Source organism: Neovison vison, chromosome 7 (genome assembly GCF_020171115.1).
Source record: "Neovison vison isolate M4711 chromosome 7, ASM_NN_V1, whole genome shotgun sequence".
Lineage (NCBI taxonomy): Eukaryota > Metazoa > Chordata > Mammalia > Carnivora > Mustelidae > Neogale > Neogale vison.
Window position 1 is genome coordinate 17,319,970 of NC_058097.1, and position 20,211 is coordinate 17,340,180.

The 20,211-nt window shown below is 53.5% G+C and overlaps 1 protein-coding gene across 3 annotated transcripts in view; it reads left to right on the forward strand.

The window, feature by feature from the left end:
* The window catches only part of SMPD3 (sphingomyelin phosphodiesterase 3), a 78,269-nt gene that overhangs the window by 44,615 nt on the left and 13,443 nt on the right, over nt 1-20,211 (forward strand). The window contains exons 1-2 of one of the 3 annotated variants that reach the window (XM_044255866.1): nt 9,053-9,185; nt 9,498-9,560. The gene's annotated coding sequence lies outside the window, so the exon portion shown is untranslated. Of the gene's footprint in view, nt 1-9,052; nt 9,186-9,311; nt 9,396-9,497; nt 9,561-20,211 lie in introns of those variants that run through there. The other 2 variants (XM_044255867.1, XM_044255865.1) reach the window with 2 other exon arrangements.

Consider the following 20,211-nt stretch of genomic DNA (forward strand, 5'->3'; position numbering starts at 1 on the left):
TAGTGTTTGAAAGAGAATCCCAGCACCTCGAGGTGCAGGGAGAGGCTCTGTGGCCTGAGGAGGCCTGGAGAGTCTGCTCGCTACAGCCACCCTGTTTAAAAACAAGTGAATCAACAGAGGGACTGTTCATCAATATTTTAAAAAAGAACTGTAATTAGAGGTTGGTGAACCCCACACAGCTCCTGGCCACGATGTCAAAGGCTTCCTTGACCTGGAACCGGGAACAGAATGAAAAGCAACCGCAGACACGGTCGGCCCTGGCGTGTTCTGCCACAAATCCCACAGGCCAGGCGCTCCCCAATGAGGCTCGTAAAAGATTCTGTGGCTAGTAGAAGTCGCATTTCACATGCGTCCACATTCTTTCATTCCTGGGTGGGTTTTCTTTCTAAACTTGGGAATAGGGGCATTCTATTTTAAGAATATTAATTACCGTCCAACTTTCATGTACTAATGTGAACACCACCCCCAACCAAAAACCCAACTCTGAACTGAGGAGAGGAAACAAAAGTAATTTATGGGATAATTTCGTGTCCACATCCCTCAAGGTTGCCTGAGAACATTTATCTAATGCATTTATTTCTGGTCAAGAGAAGTGAATGGCTGGCTTTTTGGTGGTTTCTGAAGAACGAAGGGAGGGCTGGCCACCTTGGCCTCGGAGATGCCGGCTCGGGCCACCTCAGGCCAGGAGTCCTGCTCAGGGCTCAAAGAGGTAGTGTCAGGAAGTTAAAAATAGAGTGAGGGACCCGGCACAAGCTTTGACACATGGTTTTCTCATCCAGGGACTGCCACATAGGGCCCTCCTTTTCCAGCTATTCTAAGTGAAAAAGAAAAAAAGTAAGATTATCTGAGAACTAAATTAAAAAAAAAAGTGCTATATTTTAGCTACCTTTTCTGCGTTCTTCCGCCTTCTCCCAAGTGTTCATTTTGGCTCCTCTTTCCTCACTAAGCCAAAAATGGGATGAGTCCCGTGGTTCTGTCCTTGACCCCCTTTTGTCCTCCCCCTGCCCTCATCCACAGCTGGGGCTTCAGCATGGCGCCCTCGTGGCCAAAGCTCAGGCACGTGCCAAGCAACTGCCTGCCTCTTGGATGATCCCTGTCCTCCTATAAGGCCCCCAACTTCCCAGCACCAGATCTGACATCTCCCTCTGGAGGGGCACATTTGGGACATATTCCCCCCCCCACCCAGTTGTCATTCCCCATAATCTTGTCTGTATGCTGGTAGCCAGGACTGTCTGACACGTGACCCTGGTCCCAGCCTCTTCAGAGGCAGGAAGGGGAGCAATGGGCGCTCCCTATGGGATTCCCTAATAGTAAACGTGAAGGGAGACTGGGAAGGCTTCCCTTAGGCCTGACGGGGAGGAGCAGCCGGCCAGGCAAGCCAGGCAAGGGGGTTTCAGCGGGAGGGGACAGTGTGAGGAAAGGCCAGCTTTGAAAGAGACCAGGAACTGTAGACGGAGCAAGGAGAGCTCTGGAGGCGTGAGCAGGGAGATAAGATCGGCGAGGAGGGACACGGGAGAGGATGGCAGACTCAGGACACGGGTTTTATCCTGGGGGTGTTTTCAGCTGGGAGGGTGCTTGGGTTTATGTATAGAAAGAGGACCCTGGTTTCTGTGTGGAGAATGAATGGTGGAGGAAAGTCCGAAGGACACAATGAGAGATGAGGGGGCTGACCGGACACCCGGTGACCCCCAACAATAGCTCTGCCTGGCTCCTGCTGGCTTATCCCTTCCCAGCACCCCCAGCTCTCTGCCCAGACAGACATCCAAGAGAACAGCCCACACACTGATTCACACTCGGGTGTTAAGGACAAATAGTGGCACAATCCACCTCAAATCCCTCTGGGACACAGGAGGGTGGCAGCAGAGGGGAGGGCAGTGGCTGCCAGCCTTCCCAGACCTCTGGGGGGATTCCTCCCCTGCCTGTGGGTCCTTCTGAGCATTAGGGAGCCCTGTGGGGTCAAAACTCAAGCCAGGAGGGGGCCATGGATGAGTCTTACTCTAAGCCTAGGCTCTGCCACTCTAGCTACATATCCCCAAATCTCCCTTTATACACGGCAGCCTAACTGATGCACTAGCTCAAATGACCAGGAAGTTTTCTCAGAGCTCCTGCTGTACCACTTGGTACATACAGAGGGAACTGAACGTTTTGGTGACCGACATTCTGGCCTGGTTAGAAGCCACTATATAATCCAATCTGGGCTCCCTGAGTGCCTTTCAGGGAATGGACTCTGTGCTCAGTGCTCAGGGGGCTCTAGGCTACAGTCTGATACTTGGTGGGTGTGAGATTGAAGGATGGGAGCTGGCAGCTGCAGAGTTGAGCCACAGAGGATGGGTGCCAGGTGGACCAACGGGGGGTGTCCCGGACACTGGGGACAGCATGTACAAAGGCACACAGGCGTGAAAGAGTATGCAGTGTTCCAGGAAAGATAAAAGCTAGAGCCGGGGCCATCAGAACCAACCAGTGGGAGGGAAGGAGAGGCAGAGGAAGGCTGCACCCCATCACCAAAGGTCCCCAGACCAGGCTGGGTAGAGGGGTTTGTTCTTTGTACAGAGGGAGATCTGGAGGTGCTGGACAGAGGAAGGGGCAGCATGAACTCAGAGTGGCTTGGGCTGGGAACCTGGGCTGGGACTTGAGCATGGTGGATGGCCCACAGCAGGCAAAAACTGAGGAGGCCCAAGAAGGAAGAGAAGAGAAGGAGCAGGGACCGGAAATGGACTGCAAAGCTGGAAGTGACTGGCCTTGACTCTGGATAGGACGAGTTGAGGGCGGAGGGAAGGGCCAAGAAGAGAGCCTCTGCTCCCTGGCCCACTGATGGGGGGCTGTGCCCACTGAGGCTTCTGGGGGACTTAACTCCACCCTCTGGCTTCCCTCCTCTGCTTTCAGTCCCCCTCTATCTTTCTCTCTTCTTTAACTGCCATCAATAGAAAACCAAATACTTTTTAAAGATTTTATATCCTTGGTTTTCATTTTAAAAAAATAAGTGGAATGTTTCCTATTGCTTTCTCAAATAGAAAAGCAAAGTTACCTGTATGTGGTCTCTCATGTATACGAATGTCTAAATTCTCATTTTTCCCGTGGTATATTAAAAAAGAGAGAGAGAGAGAGAGCCATTTCAGGCATCAGGATGAGATTTGGCAACACCCTTTTGGTGCCCAGCTGTGCCTCATGCCCTCAACCCCCACAACCCCTGCCCCCTGAGAGAGCCTCTGGCTGGGCAGCACATCCCAGGCTCATCACCTGAGGAGGGCTCGAGGAAGACCCAAACATGGTAGCCCTTCCCCTGTGGGGTCTGCGGATCGTCTCTCCAAGCCAGGGGCACAACCCCAGGACGATGACATTTTGATAAAGTTTTAAAAAACGATTTCACTTTGCAAGACAAATAGCTAATAAAATAGATTCTTTTTTGGTAACCGCCCATACACCAATCAATCTGTCACTCGGAAAACTGTTTCCTGAGAGGTGTGAAATGAGGCCACTCTGGAGTTCTGTGGGAACAGAGAGACCCCGAGAAGCTTTCCATTCCCAGATTACACTTGCTACCCCAAAACAGGGAAGCTCTCTGATTCAGAGCTCAGGAAATACACAGCTGATTAGTTGCTCAATCAATACCAACTTTTTGAAAGACGAACAGGAGGGAGGAGTCTGTCCCACTGTTTACATGCAGCCTGCCCACACCATCAGGTGTGCCTCTTGCCTCTGTCTCTTTCCAATTCCATCCCTATTGGGAAAAAAATTTTAAGTAAGTGTTCCCCATCTAGGGGGCTTGCAGAGTGGTTCACACCAAGGGCGCCTCTTCTGCGCAACAGACTTTCAAGTAACAAATTGAAACAAAGGGTCATGTCAACACCACCAGCAGAAATAAAAAGGAGAAGCCTTAGTCATAAGACACAACCCCTCTGTGCCTACTGAGGCCACTAACAGAATATAGAGACCCTCACCCCCTGCACACTCTCTTGATAGCTCTGCATGGCTGCTACTTGCTTTTCCTACCTTTATTTTCCCTTAACTCTAATTCCCTCACTGCTTTAAAAAAAATCTATTATATTGTACGTAGAACACAGTTTAAGTCTTTTTTGGAACAAGATGGAATAAATCTGAGTTAACCAGAACCTCCCTCAAACCAGCTCTAGCTGCAGAATTCTGCTGTACCAAACCTACAGCAGCAGCGGGCTCTGCCAAGCGCTAAATACAGAACAGTGGTTGCACACAGTGGGCCCTCAATTATGTGTCAGTTCGTTTGTCTTTTAAATGATGGAATCTGAAATGCCCGAGGAACAAATAAGATGAACAGGGTAATAACTACTGTGAGAGAAATGTGACAAAAAACAATAATAACAAGAACAGATCAGCCCCCAACCCAGCCCCCTCCCCCCAAAAAAAGCTGTAATTCCGTGGTGGAAACGATAGAGTAACTGAAACACGTCTGAAAGTAGACACTGAGATGACTGGAACAATAGAGCAAAGAAAGCAGGGATGTTGAGGCTAAAGTAAGACATCAAACCAGAAATGCAAACAAAGAAGACAATCAGAGAGGTACAAACAATCCACTTGGAAATGAGAGATGGTGTCACAGCCCTACAGCAGGTGAGAGAAAGAGAAACAGGGGCGAGGCACACGATGAGGGAAACAGATAAGAAACGATACAAGAAAAGTTACAATACAAGAAATATACAAGAAATACAAAAAATACAAGAAAATACAAAAAACAGCTCCGCCTAGAAATAAAGAACACACACTGTGCCTTTCAAGTTTAACTCCAAGAGAAAGAAATCAGCATTTGCTAGTTATAGTATGGAATGATCTGGCAAGCTGAAGGGAGATACGTTCTTTTGAACTTGGATAAGAATGACAAGAGGACTGACATCACAAATAGTGAAGACAAGATGAATCTCGGATAGAAATGTGGCATTCGAACCACACAGGAGTGTCCTAACCACATGGCAATTATGCTCCTAAGACTTGCTATGTGTAAGTAGGAGAAAACAGACTCATTAAAAAGTGGGGGGTAGGGGAGGCGGAATTTGTGCACAATTATACTTAAAAAGAGAGAGAGAATTTCTGGCTTTTTACAAAAATATGAAAGACAAAATCTGATATAACAAGACACTGGGATTAAAACGGACCGGTTGAAAAAGAAAAAGGAAGTGATCTGATGAAATTCAGCCACTCCTAAGATTTAACATACACTAATAATTCCCAAATCCTGCTCTAGCCAAGACTTCTCTGAGGAGTTGTGGGTCTGAATATTCTACTGCCACCTGGACAGATCCGTGCAAATGTCCCCCAACACCACAGCCCTCCCTTGACTGACTGCACCCCTGGCCAATGAGCGACTTCAGCCTCCATTCAGCTGTGTAAACTGGAGGTCCTTTTCCATGCTCCCCAGGCTCAATCCTATCCACTTGTGTTAGTCTGCTGGGGCTGCTAGAACCAAAGATCAGACAGGGTGGCTTAAACAACAGAAATGTATTTTCTCCCAATTCTGGAGGCTAAAAGCCCAAGATCAAGGTTGTGGCTGATCGGGTCTCTGGTGAGAGCTCTCTTCCTGGCTTTGCAGTCCTTACCTGGCCTTTCCTCCATGCAGGTATAAGGCCGTGGGAGGCTCAGATGTCTTTTTTTCTCTTCTTCTTTTTTTTAAGATGAAGTAGTTTTCTGCGTTGCATTTTGTTTTATTTATTTTTTTAAGACTTTATTTATTTATTTGACAGAGAGAGATAGCAAGAGCTGGAACACAAGCAGGTGGAGTGGGAGAGGGAGAATCAGGGCTCCCACTGAGCAGGGAGCCCAATGAGGGGCTTGATCCCAGGACCCTGGGATCATTACCTGAGCCAAAGGCAAATGCTTAATAACTGAGCCACCCAGGTGCCCCTCAGATTTTTTTTTTTTTTTTTTTAAATAAGGACACTGATCTGGGGACGCCTGGGTGGCGCAGTTGGTTGGACGACTGCCTTCGGCTCAGGGCGTGATCCTGGAGTCCCGGGATCGAGTCCCACATCAGGCTCCCAGCTCCATGGGGAGTCTGCTTCGCTCTCTGACCTTCTCCTGGCTCATGCTCTCTCTCACTGTCTCTCTCAAATAAATAAATAAAATCTTTAAAAAAAAAAAAAATAAGGACACTGATCTGATCGGGTCTCACCCTTCTGACATCATTTAACCTTAATTACTTCCCTAGAGGCCCCATCTCAAAGACAGCCACACGGGGGGGTTAGGGCTGTAATATATGCATTTGGTGGGGGGAAGGTCCTCTCCCCATCCAGGGCTAGAAGTAAATCTGGGGTACTTCTGCACACCGCCAATAAGGTCTCAACCAAATGCACAGACCGGCCTCTGAGCATGCCTGTCCAGCCATGCCTCTCCTCTTGCCTTGGTATTGGATGTTTAAGGGTAAATCCCTTCACCGGAACTCAGTCAACACTTTTCCTCAAGGCCAGCAACTGCTTCTCACCCTCAACCCAAGGGCCTTCCAGCAACCCAACCTAGTCTCAGGTCTGCAAGACGTCTGACCCTGACGCTCAGCTAGAGGGCTGTGTGACTTTACATACGTTACATCTCTGGGCTTGAACCTTAATGAAGGTACCCAGCATTACCATGGGGATAAATAAATCAACCTCCTAGGTGCCAGGCACTGTGCACACATTATTTCTGGACCTATGAAATTAGGAAGAAAGTAGAAACTGTAGAAAGGAAGTAGAAACTAAGGCTTGGAGAGATGCCCTGCTTGAGGCCACTACTTACTGTTCTAGGGAGCAGATCCATCCAGCTGCACTGCTGGTTCTGCTGACTGGGCTATATCTCAGGGGATGTAGAGGCATTCAGGAACCTGGCCCAAGCATCCAGGGATGTGGGCTCACTTGGAGCTGCACGTCCATCAGAGGTCACCCCAGGTGCTGGTCTGCGGTCTTGGGGCCTGCGGGCTCCTGGTGGACAAGCAGGCAGGCGCGTGCTCAGGACCACTGCTGGATCCGTAGACACTGCCTTGCTGTGCTGGATGAACAGCCCACTTTCCATACCCGCCCCCCCAGGCCCGCCCTCCCCTACTGCCTATTTAAACAAGGGGCCCTGACTCCACTCTGCCCAGGCACTGCCGGCTTCCGGAGCTTAGGAGAGCAGCCCTGCAGTCCTCACTCACTCGGGGATGAAAGGTCCTTCTGTTTCACCATTTCCTACTGGTGCGTTTTGAATGATGATGCTGGGCTGGGTTGTAGCGGGAGCCGGTACTGTTGGTTTAGGAGTGAACTGAGATGTGTAGCAGGCCTGAGGGCGGCTCTGATTGAATTTTTCCCATTTCTAATCCCTAATTTGATGTGCTCTTATTTTCAAAGAGGGAGAAGGCCTATAGTTTATGAAAGGACAGAGGGGAGCATATTTCAAAACAGGGTTTGACTGAGAATATCAATGATTGGATGAGTTTTTCTTTTGAGGAAAAAACAAAAAGTCCTGTAATTTCCAAAGTTGTAGTGATCCCATTTCCTCTAGGGAACCCCTCCCTAAATAGTTCCTGTCATTTAATTCTATTTTGAAAAAATGTGCAGAAGAGTTTGGTGGGGGAGAGAGGTTGTGCAGCTGGAGGGGGACAGTTTGGGGAAGGTCTGAGGACAAAGGGCTTCCTTGAGAAACTTCTTGTTGAGAGACGTGGAGTGAGCTCCTCCCCACCCCAGGGTGGTGGGACCTGAGAGTCATGTGGGCTGGGATGGCTCAGTAGAGGCCTGCCTCCTTCATATCCACTTCTAGATGCTTCCCAGCCTGTGGCCTAGGGTCAGGTCAGCCCACGAAGAGGGTGAAGGACAGAGGTGCACACAAGTCATCAGCCTGTGGAGGGTAAAGAGGCAGGCATCCCAGGTACAGGGGACAGGACCTCCCCTGGAGGCCAGAAGAAGGCCCCCTCTGACCTCCTGGCTATGGGTTGGAAGTTGGACTCCCCAAACTATAGGTGGGGAGGGATGCCTCCAGGTGGTTAACTCAGGGGGAAACAAGTTAGGGTGTCCACATGGGAAAAAGGGTTCCTGGGGGAACACAGGTCCTAGGGGCCATGGCTTCCCTCTTCCCACCCTAATGTGGCAACATCAAGTACCCATGCTCCTTTGGGCGCGGCTGCCCAAGACACTGGAGTGACCCCATGTCTGACCGGGAAGGGGGCACCTAAGGCTCAGATGGATAGCTGACCCAGGCCTGGAATCCGGGTCTCCCTGGAGCTTCTCCATGGGGATTCCTAAGCAAGAGAGAGCCAGTTGTTTTCCGAGAAAAGAAACACTCCTGCCAGCCCTCTGCAACTCCTTCTGCTTGTGGGCCAAGGGACCGGGACTTAAATTCCGGATTTCTCAGAAACACAGTTGGAATGATTTGCAAAGTAAGTGTCTATAAATGACGGGAGCTGGTCCGGAGGAGAGCGTCGGGGAGGAATGGTTGCTCGATGTGACGGTACTGAAGAGGGTCCTGGCCTGAAAAGGTGGAGGGCCGACGAGGGCCGCACAGAGCCCCGCGGGGTGGGAGTTGAAATTCCCAGGGCCTCAAGTCAAGGATAAGGCTGGAAAGCTGAGAGCCGGACTTGGGACTAGGAGCGGGACTAAAGAGCCGGAGCGCCTGAATGGTCAGAGAGAGGCCCCGGCCTGGGGCCAGGGGGCGGAGCCAGAGTGTCCCGGGAGAAGTCAATACCGGAGGCCGGGGGCGAGGTTAGAAGGGGAGGGCGGAGCCACAGAGAGAGACCCAGCCCACCAATCCCACTGGGGGGCGTGTCTGGAGCTGCTGCAGACTGAGCCAGCGAGGGATGCAGAGAGCCGGTGACATCGTGTAAATGGCCACCGCTCACGGAGTGTCCTCCCGACCGTCCCCTAAGTAGACCCCACTGAGGTCACGAAGTGTCTCTGCTGAACGTCCCCTAGACAACTATCTTTACCCTATCTGCTGTGAAAGCGCCCTATTTCTTTCTCTCTGTGCGGCTTCCTCCTCCCTGCCCCAACCCTGGTCCGGGTGGCCCCCGTCTGTCTTTTACCGCCTGGGTTCAGCTCTGTCCCATCCCCACGTATCTTGGCGAGGCTGAGATTACACAAAGGTCCTGGGGGAAAGCTCCCATTGTTCCAGCTTCGTCTATCAGATCTAACCCAGGCCCCGAGGCTGGAGCTCTGAATTCGCCTCTCTCCGCCCCCCACCTCACACATCCGCAGCCTGGCCCGGGTCCAGCTGTTCAGGTAGAGTTCTCATCCCTCTCACCCGTCAGGCAGAGCCCTCTCCACCTGTCAGCCCTCCTAACTCCCCCACGCCTGTGCAGGTTTGTGGCACAAACCTCCGTGCCCCTCCACCCCTTCCGGCTGCACTTCCTCCGTCCGCGTCCGCGGGGACAGCCGGGTCCACACCCTCTCCTTGGCGATGCGGAGGGTGTGGCGCTGCCTCTGGCGCAGGTGGGGCCCCTTGGTCTTTGTACCTGGCTCACCTGTTCTGGGTTGCTGGGTGGCTGTAGGTTGAGTCCCCGACACCCCTGTGAACCGCTCATCTGCTTTCAGGTCCCGATTGCGGTGGCTTCCCCTCTTCAGACGATCAAGAGGGTCCCAGCAGCCCCTCCTCAGGTAAGACAGGGGCTTCTGGAGGGGGAGTGATGCTCCAGGTCTCCCCACATAGGCGAATTATTCATGTTTTATATAAAGAGGTGCTGTGTGAAATTAAGAAAAGGTTCTGTTGTTTGGTTAAAAGGTTTAGAAACAGAGCTCTGGGTAAGCCATCAGGGGGCTGGCACTCTGGGCCTCCCCCTCTCCCTCCCTTTGAGGCGAGCAAGGCCAGGGGAGGGGGTGTGTCTCACTCACCCAAATCTTTGGAGAAAATACAAACTGCCTCAATACACGGGGAAGACTTGAGGCAGCACTTCACAAAAGTGGAGGAATACAATATAATTTAAATGTCGGGAATTGTAACCAGATAGCATTACCCACTAAACTATTAAAAATTTTTTTTCTTTTAATTGCTTAAACCCCAGAGCTGGTAAGGATGCTATGAAACAAGCACTGTCAAACAACTGGTGGAAAGCAATTTGGGCCGGGGAGGGGACGGAAGGGGAGTTGCTGAGGCTCGTGGGTCGTCAGGGCTCCTATTATCTGCCTGCTCTGAACCGGACACAGCTAGAGTCAGGTGATAAAACCTAAGTGCTTGCAGGGGGACACAGGCCTAGGAGTTAGAACACAAAAACCTGCATTCCTGGGACTAGGGGCAGGGGCGGCAGGGGGCGGGGGGGGGGGGTTGTTGAACAGCTCAGAGGCTGCTGGTGTCAACCACAAGAGCACAGTCCCTGATCTGCAGAGACAATCCACAAGGCCACTTATGACACTTCCTCACTTCCCCCCTTTGCTCTGAGAAATGGAATTTGTCACCATTGCTCAGCCTCCTCTCTTAGTTCTGCTTCTAGCTTAGTAAGTCTGAAGATGTGGGGGGCTGGTCCCCCTTCTGGTGTGCAGACTGCCAATAGGGGCAATAAATGCACAGAAACCACCAGCCAGGTTAAAGGTCCTCTCGTTATCTCGGGGGCCAGAGAGCAGAGAACTGGCTGGGGATTGGTGAAGAGACTGAGAGACTGTCACGGTGACTTCTGAACCCTGAGCCCCCTACTTAGCCTGAGCCTCATCCCAGCCCACAGATGAGGCCTATAAGGGAATGGCCCCAGCAAAGGCAGGGAGGCCTAGAAGGGTGTGGTAGAGAACCACACAGGGGCCTTGGGACTTCACATGTAGGAGGGGATGCAGAGCAATCCTGGAGACCAGAATGCTGAGCCTAGTGTGCCCTTCCCTGCCAGTTGCTTGGGCATCCTCCTGGGGTCAGGAGGGGTCACTGAAGAGTTTAACAGGGGAGCAGTGTCGTCTACTGTATAGTTTTAAAATATCCCTGTAGCTGCCATGTGGTCCAGAGGAAGGGAGGCCAGCTTCAGGGAGACAGGTAGTGGCTGGGCAGTGTGTAGCTGGGACGGAGCGGGGCCTGAGCTGGCTGTGACCCTGGGAGTGGATAGGAGGCATTAGGGAGGCAGAACAGAAGCTGGTGGGAAGAGGCAGGGTATGGAGGATGTCCAGAGCCTCAGGGACTATTCAGGAGACAGAACTGGGCAGGGGGTGGGGGGGGGAATGCAGTGGACAAAGAAGTCAGCTATCCCGAGAGACACCTGGGAACAGGCGATACTGAACATTCAGTGAAGGGAGGGGAGAAGAGGCAGAAGAAGGTCTAGCTCCTCAGGGTGGGCAGGGGAAGAGGGGACAACCAAAGGCTCAGAGAAACCACAGCCCCAGGGGCAGAAAGGGCATGAGAAGTATGGTGGCCCCAGGACCCAGGGCAGAGGGCCGTGGGATAGATGAGGATCACGCAGCTGAAGTCTCATGTTGGGCCTATTTTTAAAAGCAAAATCAGGTTGAAACTGTATAGACCATTTCCTTTTCGGTGCTGACCTCTGTTCTGGCAATTTTCTCTCCAGAACTTTACCAAAGCCCGGTGGAACCCCCTATCTACCGTCTCTCTAGTCATGAGGGGGGTGCAGGAAGCCTCAGGCCGGGGGTGCTGCTTGGACCCTTAGCCAGCCAGAGGGTCACTAAGCCATCCCAGAGGGCAGGACACAGGCCGGGCCAGTGAGGCTCTGCTCACCCTGCTCGGAGCCGAACTGGAGGCTAGGCTGATCGTGTGGTGTAGGTGGGAAGCTACTCACTCAGACATTCTAAGCATTTAAGTTAAACAAGCCCAGCTTAAGACAAACTGTCAGTGAATGTGTTGGATCCTCCTTTCAGGCTCATTTTTCACAGCTGCTCCTCCCTGGCGTCTCCCTGCCGGCCACCTGGGACCGGGTGGGTCATTGTGGTCAGAGCGTGGCCCGCTGGGCAGGATTTCAGAGCGCCTCTGCTTCCCACATGCCTGCTCTCAGCTCTCCCGGACTCTCCTCTATCTCCCTCCCTTGCTCACTGCTCGTTCCACCCACCACGTACCCCCTTCCTGTCTCCATACCCTCCAGGAGGACACCCCACACTAAAATACAAACACCTAGAAAGCAGGCTCTGCCCCCAGAAATTCCTGGGGCCTTGCTGCAGAATACCCCACAGTCACAGTGCTGCGTCAGACTCAGAAGAGCTGGATGCCAGGTGCCCCCCGCCTCCTAGCCCTCCCCCCTCGCCAGCCCAGGCTAGCACCCCTTGGCCAGCACAACCCGGCAGTGTCAGACCCCAACCCTTAAGCACAGGCTGTTGCACCATCTCGATCTGCGCCACCCCACTGTACTCTTCGACACTCCCTCCTGCCTGGTCCCCTGTGGGCCTGGCTGGGTCCCTGGAACCAACCAACGGGTCCCTGGAACCCGTGTGTGTGGATTTACTTTAATACTTCTATCACTAGCAGTGGCCCTTTCTTTGAGCAGGAGTGATTTCCCTAAAAATGAAAAGATTCAGGCTCAGCTGTCCAGATGCCTCATGGTCCTGAGCAGGGAATCAGCTGTTCAGTACATACACGGAGGGATGGAAAGCAGTGAGCCCCCGATCTGGTCCGGGTTTAGGGCAGAGGAACATCATTATTGCCATTAAAATCTTTCTTAAAGAAAGTTGGGTCTGGGGCGTCAATCTGGCTATATACTGGGGAAATTGAGGGCTGTTGATCGGTTAGTCTTGTTTTTGGTAAATGGATTAAAGAAATCAGAAGCCTGGGGTCCTTGGGTGACAGAGTTGGTTAAGCATCCTACTCTTGGTCTCGATCTCACGGTGAGATGAGCCCTGCCTCGGGCTCTGTGCTCAGCTTGGAGTTGGTTGGGGATTCTCTCTCCCTCTACCCCTCCCACTAGTGCTCTCTCTCTCTCTCTCAAATAAATACAGAAGAAAGAAAGAAAGAGGAAGGAAGGGAGGGAGGGAGAAGCCTTCCTCTATTGGTCAGGGTGGGAGGGGTCATGCTGTGGCTTATAATCAGTTTTCTGTCGTTGCTCTTATGACATGTGGGGAGCAGGGTTAGCTGGGGCGCTGCTCCATGGTTCCACACCCTGGGACCCAGGCTGATAGAGCAGCCACCGTCAAGAACACTACACGTAGGGGCGCCTGGGTGGCCCAGTGGGTTAAAGCCTCTACCTTTGGCTCAGGTCATAGTCCCAGGGTCCTGGGATCGAGCCCCCAATCGGGCTCTCTGCTCAGCGGGGAGCCTTCTTCCCCCCTCTCTCTGCCTGCTGTGATCTCTGTGAAATAAATAAATAATCTTTAAAAAAAAAAGAACACTACGGGTAGATGTGGCAAAGGGAGAGAACTCTAGGAGGTCTCACACCTGTGCTAAGTACCCTAGCCCAGCAGTGACACAGACCACTTGCACTCACAGCTAGTGGGTAGAGCTGGTCATATGATTCCACCCAACCACAAGAGGACCTAGAAGTGCAGTCCTGCCTCATGGCGGGGAGCAGGCTCCAGCCCCTGGGGGGGCAGGGGAGGGCAGAGGAGGTGAGCAAGAGTCCTATCCTAGGCTTGGAGGCAGAGGTAGAGACAAAAAGGAAAACGTCTACCCAGATGTTCACAAAGATAAAGCGTGCTTATCCTTTAAGTAGTTATTCCTGGATGGAGACATGTCCCTGTCTGCACCAGCACATCTATACCAGCAATCTGGGGACATACAGCCTCCATGACCCAGCGCCAGCGGTTCTTGTTTCCCTTTTCAGAAATGCAGGATTCAACAGCCAAGAACGCGTAGAGACAGCTACCACTACCAGAGGGGCAGGGGTGAGTGGGAACCCTGAGCCGCAGGAGACCCTTGGAAGGCAAGCTTGGTGGCAGCAATGAGAGGGAATTTGGGGAACTACAGGTCCCCGTGATCTCTTCCCCACTGGTCTTTGCTGTGGACAAATGACTAATTCACAGTCTTATGCAAATGAGGTTTCACATCTTACTCCCATGGGAAGCCCTCCAGCAGCCCCCAGTCGCCTCCCAGTTATACGCTCTGGAGCAGGCTCTGAAATCCCACAGGCAGGTCAGAGACCTTCGGGAGCAAGCAGCCCCAGGTTTAGCCCAAGTGGGGTTTCCTCTCTCGGGGAGGGAGTTCATGCTGGCTCTCTCAGCGCCCAGGGCTCCGGTGATACTGTGTGCACGGAGGACCCGAGGACAGCCTCTGAGAAGGCCCCGAACAAGGGGCTGAGCGCTCCTGGTGAATGAGACCCTGCCCACGTCCAGAAAGCCCCGGCCTCAGGCTTAGCTGCGGAGGGCTGCCGGGAGGCTTAGGGAGATGCTGATGCCTGATCTTATTTACTCATTCACACCGATTTGCTTTTTAATCTCTGCATAAATTCTCCTCTAGGACTCGGTTTGTTAAATGTTCTTTGCAGAGAAAACTTTAGGCTGAATGTGAAATGATTCCCTTTAGAAGAATTTTAGCAAGTCTGTTCTGTTTTAGGAAGGTTTGTTGTCTTCATCTGTGTTCTCTGGTGCCTTGAAATGCCTACACACCGCTCAGCCGGCCAATCCATTCCAGGAGGAAATGCTGTACTTGAAATGCAGCTGAACACTGGGCCTGCAGAAATCCTGCCATTTGTGTGGACTTGTATTTAAAGTTCTACTCCCACAGAAAGTATGTTGTCATTTCTTCTTAAGCGAAGGATGTTCCAAGCCTTGTTCAGCTCATGAACCATTAACATCAGCAGGGAAGCAGGGACTTTGCAGGGACAGCAGCCTCTGTACCAGAGCCCGAGAAAAGTGAGATCCCTCCTGGTCTCCATGCCTGGGGAGGGCCTCTCCTTCCGAGGGAGGGCAGGCAGACCAGCTGGAAGCATGTCACATGCCGGCCCTCAGCCAGGCATGCGGCAGACACTACAGAGTCGCCTAAAGCAGGGGACGTGACCTGCTGGGGAGTGCCAGGACCCCCTGCTCACTCAGTGCACGTGTATGAGAGAACTCAGGATGTGAGCAGGCTCAGACCACTTGGGGAGGGAGGCCCGTGCCAGTCTAGGTGCTCAGTGGCGTGCCCGTAGCCTCCTGATCTGGACCTGGCTTAATTAAGGACGTTGAAGGCTCCTCTTTCGTAGTTACGACTGCCTCCGGTCCTGCCTTGGAGATGCCCAGTTGGTGCCCGAAAGGAGGAGACTCGGGAATAGAGTGATCTCAGACCCGATTTGCATCATGGAGGAAGCTCCTCCAGCCTCCCTCCCCCCAACCTAAATCCTGGGCTCAGCCTCCATGAGAGCACAGGATGGGCAGGAGCCCTGCAGGCTTCAGCTTCCAGGCTGCAGGCGGGTTCTTGAGTGGTAATACAGAGGGTACGTGGGAATGAGACACGATGCTGCTCGGGATGGCTCAGGTGCGGATGTGAGTGCCAGCCACCATCCAGCCTTCTCCTCAGTGGCCCCATTTCTGGTCACCGGTGGAATGGCAGACGGGAGAGAGGAGGGTGGCCAGATCTTCGAATTACAGCCCCATCCTGTGATGGAACCCACGGTCTCAGGGCGACCGCCCCATGTCGCCGTAGCACAAGGTCTTACACCCAGGAGGACAGTCGTTTTAACTATTCAATGGATCCGCACCCTCCTGGCACATACACCTCCAAGGTGGCTTGAGATTTGCTTTCCACTCAGGCAGGAATCCGCTGCAGCTGGGCTTTCTGAGTTCTGGCCTGGAAGTGCCGGGGCTGGCGGGCTGAAGGAGTGCCACAGGGCTGCCTGCAGCCTCTTCCTCTTCTCAGAAACCACATGACACATTAATAGCTCCCCTGGAAAGTGTCTTTTTGAAAATTTTATGGCCCCTTTGCCTGCGTCTGGTTTCTGCAGAAGCCTGTGACTTGGGCTCGCATGAGCAGCCCCCAGTACAGTCCTGCCCGGAGACAGAGGCCCCAGCCTTGGCTCCTGTCTGGGGGAGCAGAGCACCTTCCCTGTCAAGCAACCAGCCACAGGAGAAGGAAACTCTGTGGGGTCCAGCTGTATCCTGAGGGTCCTCTGCTGCAATGGAATGAACAGTCGTAATAGTAACGAATAGTAATTAGAGACGTGGCAGGCGCTGCGCTAATTGTGGTGCATACGCTGAGACTGTGTGTGTGTGTGAGACGAGGTATGTTTGCCTAACAGATGAGCAGACGACGCGCAGGGCATCAGTGAAGCCATTTATCCAATATGTAGCACGAGGACCCAGACCGAGCACATGTGACACCGAGCCTGTACTTATAACATCTGCACGGCCTTCCCCTGAGGGATGCTCAAATCACATGGGCAAAGTTCCCACCACCACCGGCTCTCACAGGGCCTTCAAGGACTCAGGAGAAAGGCCCCCTTTGCCCCATGGGCAGCCCAGGGGCGGAAGTTCACCCCGGAGACAAACTGTGAAGAACGATGTTTTAGAAAGATCGGGTCACTGATACATATTAGGATCCCTTTGGTGGGAAGTGACAGAAATGCAACTTAGACTAGAGCAAAGGAAAGGGTAATTTGCTAACTCACGAATTACAAAGTCTGGGGGTTGTGTTGTCTTCAGGCACAGAGAAAGTGGAGCTCAAAGTGCCTCGAGGACTCGCTCCTTCCAGCCCTGAGGTCTGTTTTCCTCTGAATTAGATTCACTCTTGAGGAAGGCTCCAGAAGCTTCAGACTCTTAGCGCTTCCAGCTCAGGGAAAATGCAGGCCTCTTTCCTGAGGGGTTCGGTAAGGGCACCTGTGAGAGAGAGCTAGCTTGGGTCTTAGGACCATTCACCTTGGGGTCAGGGAGCTGTGGTGTCAACTGACCTAGTGTGGCTTGCTGCCCTCCTCTTGGACTGGGGTGGGGCAGACAAGAGTGAGTCTGCCACAGCCAGAGGACAGCAGCGGGGTGGGACCTGGGCCTGGGCTGGTGCCAGAGACTCCCTCAGGTGCTCCCAGGCTGCTGATATGCAGATAGACAGGCGCCTGATTAGAGGGACAGCTGGGGGACGTGCAGGGCAGGGAGGATATGGGTAGGATAGGGAAGTTGGGGAGGGTTTCAGAGAGAAGGGGCAGGTGCTTTGGATCTGGAAGGGTCAGTGGGCATTTACCTGGCACGCCTAGGTCACTGGGAGCTGCTGCTGCGGCACATGTGTTCACGCCAGCCCCCAGCCCCCATTTCTGTGGCTTTCAGGGATTAGCCTGGGTTTTTCTGACCCGCATCTCTTAGAAAGGCATCCTCTTCAGTCTTTCTTTCTGTCCTCCTGGTGATGAGCTGACTCCAAGTTTCAGCAGCTCCCGTTGCTATGCCAACCCCTGAGGCGGCAGGCATCCAGGCAGAAATGGGCCGGCCCAATCTCGGCATCGCCAGCGGATGCGAGCACATTCCGGTAATTGGATTGGAGTGATCCTCTCAGTCTTTCCTGTAGAAACCTGGGACTTGGACCAGTGCCTGTTTAGACATGAGCCTGTGGACGCAAAGAGGATGGGAAGAGGTCCCTCCTCTCCAGGATTCCCAGCCCTGCTGCTGCTGCTGGGAAGAGAGGGCTCAGCAGGCATGAGAACCAGAGGGATGACTAGGAAGGAGGAACAGGTCCCATCCTGCCCCCAACCTGGGGCAACTCCCAACCCTCCTCAACTTCCCCTAAGTTCTCCAAAGCTCGGAGATCCCTCCAGATGGTTCAGGCTTCTTAGAGGGGCCAGCACTTGCCTTGGCCAGCAGAACTGGGCTGGCCTGCTCACTCTCACACTGCAAGAGAAATTCACATGCAAAGTCAGCACTCACCCAGGACCCTTTCTTTGATCCTCTGTGTGGCAGGTCTCGTGTACCAGAGTGTCTGCCAGGTCCATTTCGCAGGGAGGTGGGACATGGGATGGACGTCCTGGGGACAGTATCACTTGGTATACAGTAGCAGAGGGCCTGTCCATTGCAGCTTACCCAAGGAGTCTGTCGGGGACCTCTCTACCATCTTCAACATCAAATAGGACAGCCCTGGCCAGGCCCTACTCCTGCGATGCCCTCCCCAACGGATAGCAGATTAGCTGGTCCCCCAGCCCTCAGGGAGGTACTTATTGGGAGGAGCACTGGCTTAGCTCAGGCCTCTGAGCAGTCCAAGTCTCCCCTTCCGGTGCTGTGGTGGCTGCAGGTCAGGTCCCCACAGATACCAGGAACCCACAGGAACAACTATGGTGTGGAGTTTCTATCAGTGCTCCACACCCGCCCAGGCGTCACCATCCTGTGATCTCTCAGGCCAGTCTGTGACCACCTCTTCCTCTCCCATCTGGATTTTTGGTTGTCTGGCCCCCAGACCTTGCCAGGCGATTTCCCCTCCCAGCTGGATCAGCCTGCAAACCGATCTGCTCCCTCTGTCATGGCTCTGCAGCCCAGGCTTCTTGTCCCAGTTGGGCCCGGTCCAGTCCTAGCTGTAGGGGAAGGAACATGTTAGTGAAGGCTGGCAGCTCCACCCTGAATGGCGTGTATGGGTCTCTGAGGATCTGAAGGTATAGCAGAGCAGTCAGGAACCTAGAGGCTTGCGGAATGGGCTCCAGGTGCCCCCAGCACAGTGCACAGAACCCGCCTGTCGCCTCTCCACAATGCACGGAATCCACAGAAACCTCAGCTGAGGCGTGGTCAGGGAGGTCCTATGAGGAACAGAGGGGAGATAGGGAAGGACAAAGCCTAAGGATGAGCCCAGGTATTGCTACGCTCATGTGAGAGAGGAGATCCGAACCCAAACTGAGCAGGGAGCAGTGCCATTGGGAGTGAGGAGCAAGCCTGAGGTTGCCTCCCAGGAGCCCTCCCTTGGGGTACTGGGTAGCCCCCCATACTGATCCTAGGGCTCAGGAGTGACCATGAGGACCTGAGGGTGTCTGGGACCCAAGCTCAGCTCTGGAGACCATGGCATTGGGGCAGGGAGGAGGCTCGGGCATTCTGAGCAACCAGGAAGCCCCACGCCAGGATTTATAATGGGGAAAAACCCAGGAGTAATTACTACTTTAAAAAGAGGAAACTGAAAGCATAATCCAGCATATGGGCTTGAGCGGCTACCACTCAGCACATGTGGCCTTTGTCGGACCTGTCACCCTCATCAGAGATGCCTGTGGTGGACTTTGCTTCGTAAAGATGGCGGCTCTGGGACAGGGATCGAAGAGCTGCGGCATGGGGGGCGGGGGCAGGCGTTCCTCACCTGGAGGCCAGGCCTGGGCCAGGCCACCCACAATGTTCTGCCCTGCTGAGGGGGTGCAGGCGAGACAAAGGCCCAGGGGTGCAGACCACCCCCCCTCAGCCCCAGGGACTCTAAGGCTTAGTGAGAAGTTCCCAGCCTCTGGTGTTTAGCTCCCACTCCCCTCTTTACTGGAGAAAGTGTAGATCAGACTAATTAATGTGTTGTTGTTTGTTTATCCTCCTTTCATCTCCCTGAGACAAAATAATTAACCACAGAGCTTTAGAAACTGCCTCCATTGGTAGCAATCCCTTTTGTGTCAACTGCGTCAGCAGCCCCCGGGCACAGATGCAGGGCTTGCGTGCTGAGCAGGGCGGGGCAGGCGGTACCCGGAGGCTCCTTCTGTCCAGGGCGCTGAGAACTAGGGGGCAGGGGGAAGGCTGGAGCAGGGACCCAGGTAGCCATGAAGAGCTGGGAGGCTCAGATCTGCCCCATCGGGGATAGAATGCTTGTGGTGGCGTCCTGGGCTGCCAGCCACCTCAAACCCACTGATGCCTGAATGGAGACCAAACGTATTCCTGTGACCAGCCCAGGAGAGGCACAAAGAACAGGCCTGGCAGCTCACTGCTGCTGCAGACAGGGCTGGGGGGAACTTGCCCAGAAGGGTTTCTGGGGCCACAACAGAATTGAGGTCAACACAGGGCAGCTCAGGACGGGGCCAGGCCTCACTAAGAGCATGGTCCCCCCTGGCCTTTGAAGACCAGGACTCGGGCCCAGTTTGGAGAGGGTGGTGAAGGCCACTGTCTGGTCTGGGACTCCAGGGCAGGATGTCAGGTGTCTCCTCCCAACCTCTGAAACAGCTTCCCCTGCCCCAGGGGTACGGGGAGAGGGATGGAGGGCTGGCCCTCTGGCCTCACCACCATCCTTGAACGCAAGCCTCATTGCCCACACCTGAGTGATAGGCCTTGTGACTACAGCACCAGATGAACGTGGTCCCACTGCCCACAGGCGGACAACACGCTTTTCCCAGATTCAGCCGAGGTGCAGCGTGAGCTCTCTACAAAGGAACAGTTTCCCATGGCTCCTGGCCAGAGAGCTGTGGTCTGAATAGACTCACCTGCTTCCCCAAACTAAACTTCCTTCAAAGCAATTTCCCCTAAAGAAAGTAAAATTCTTGTGAAATGTATTCTCCAGAACCAGACA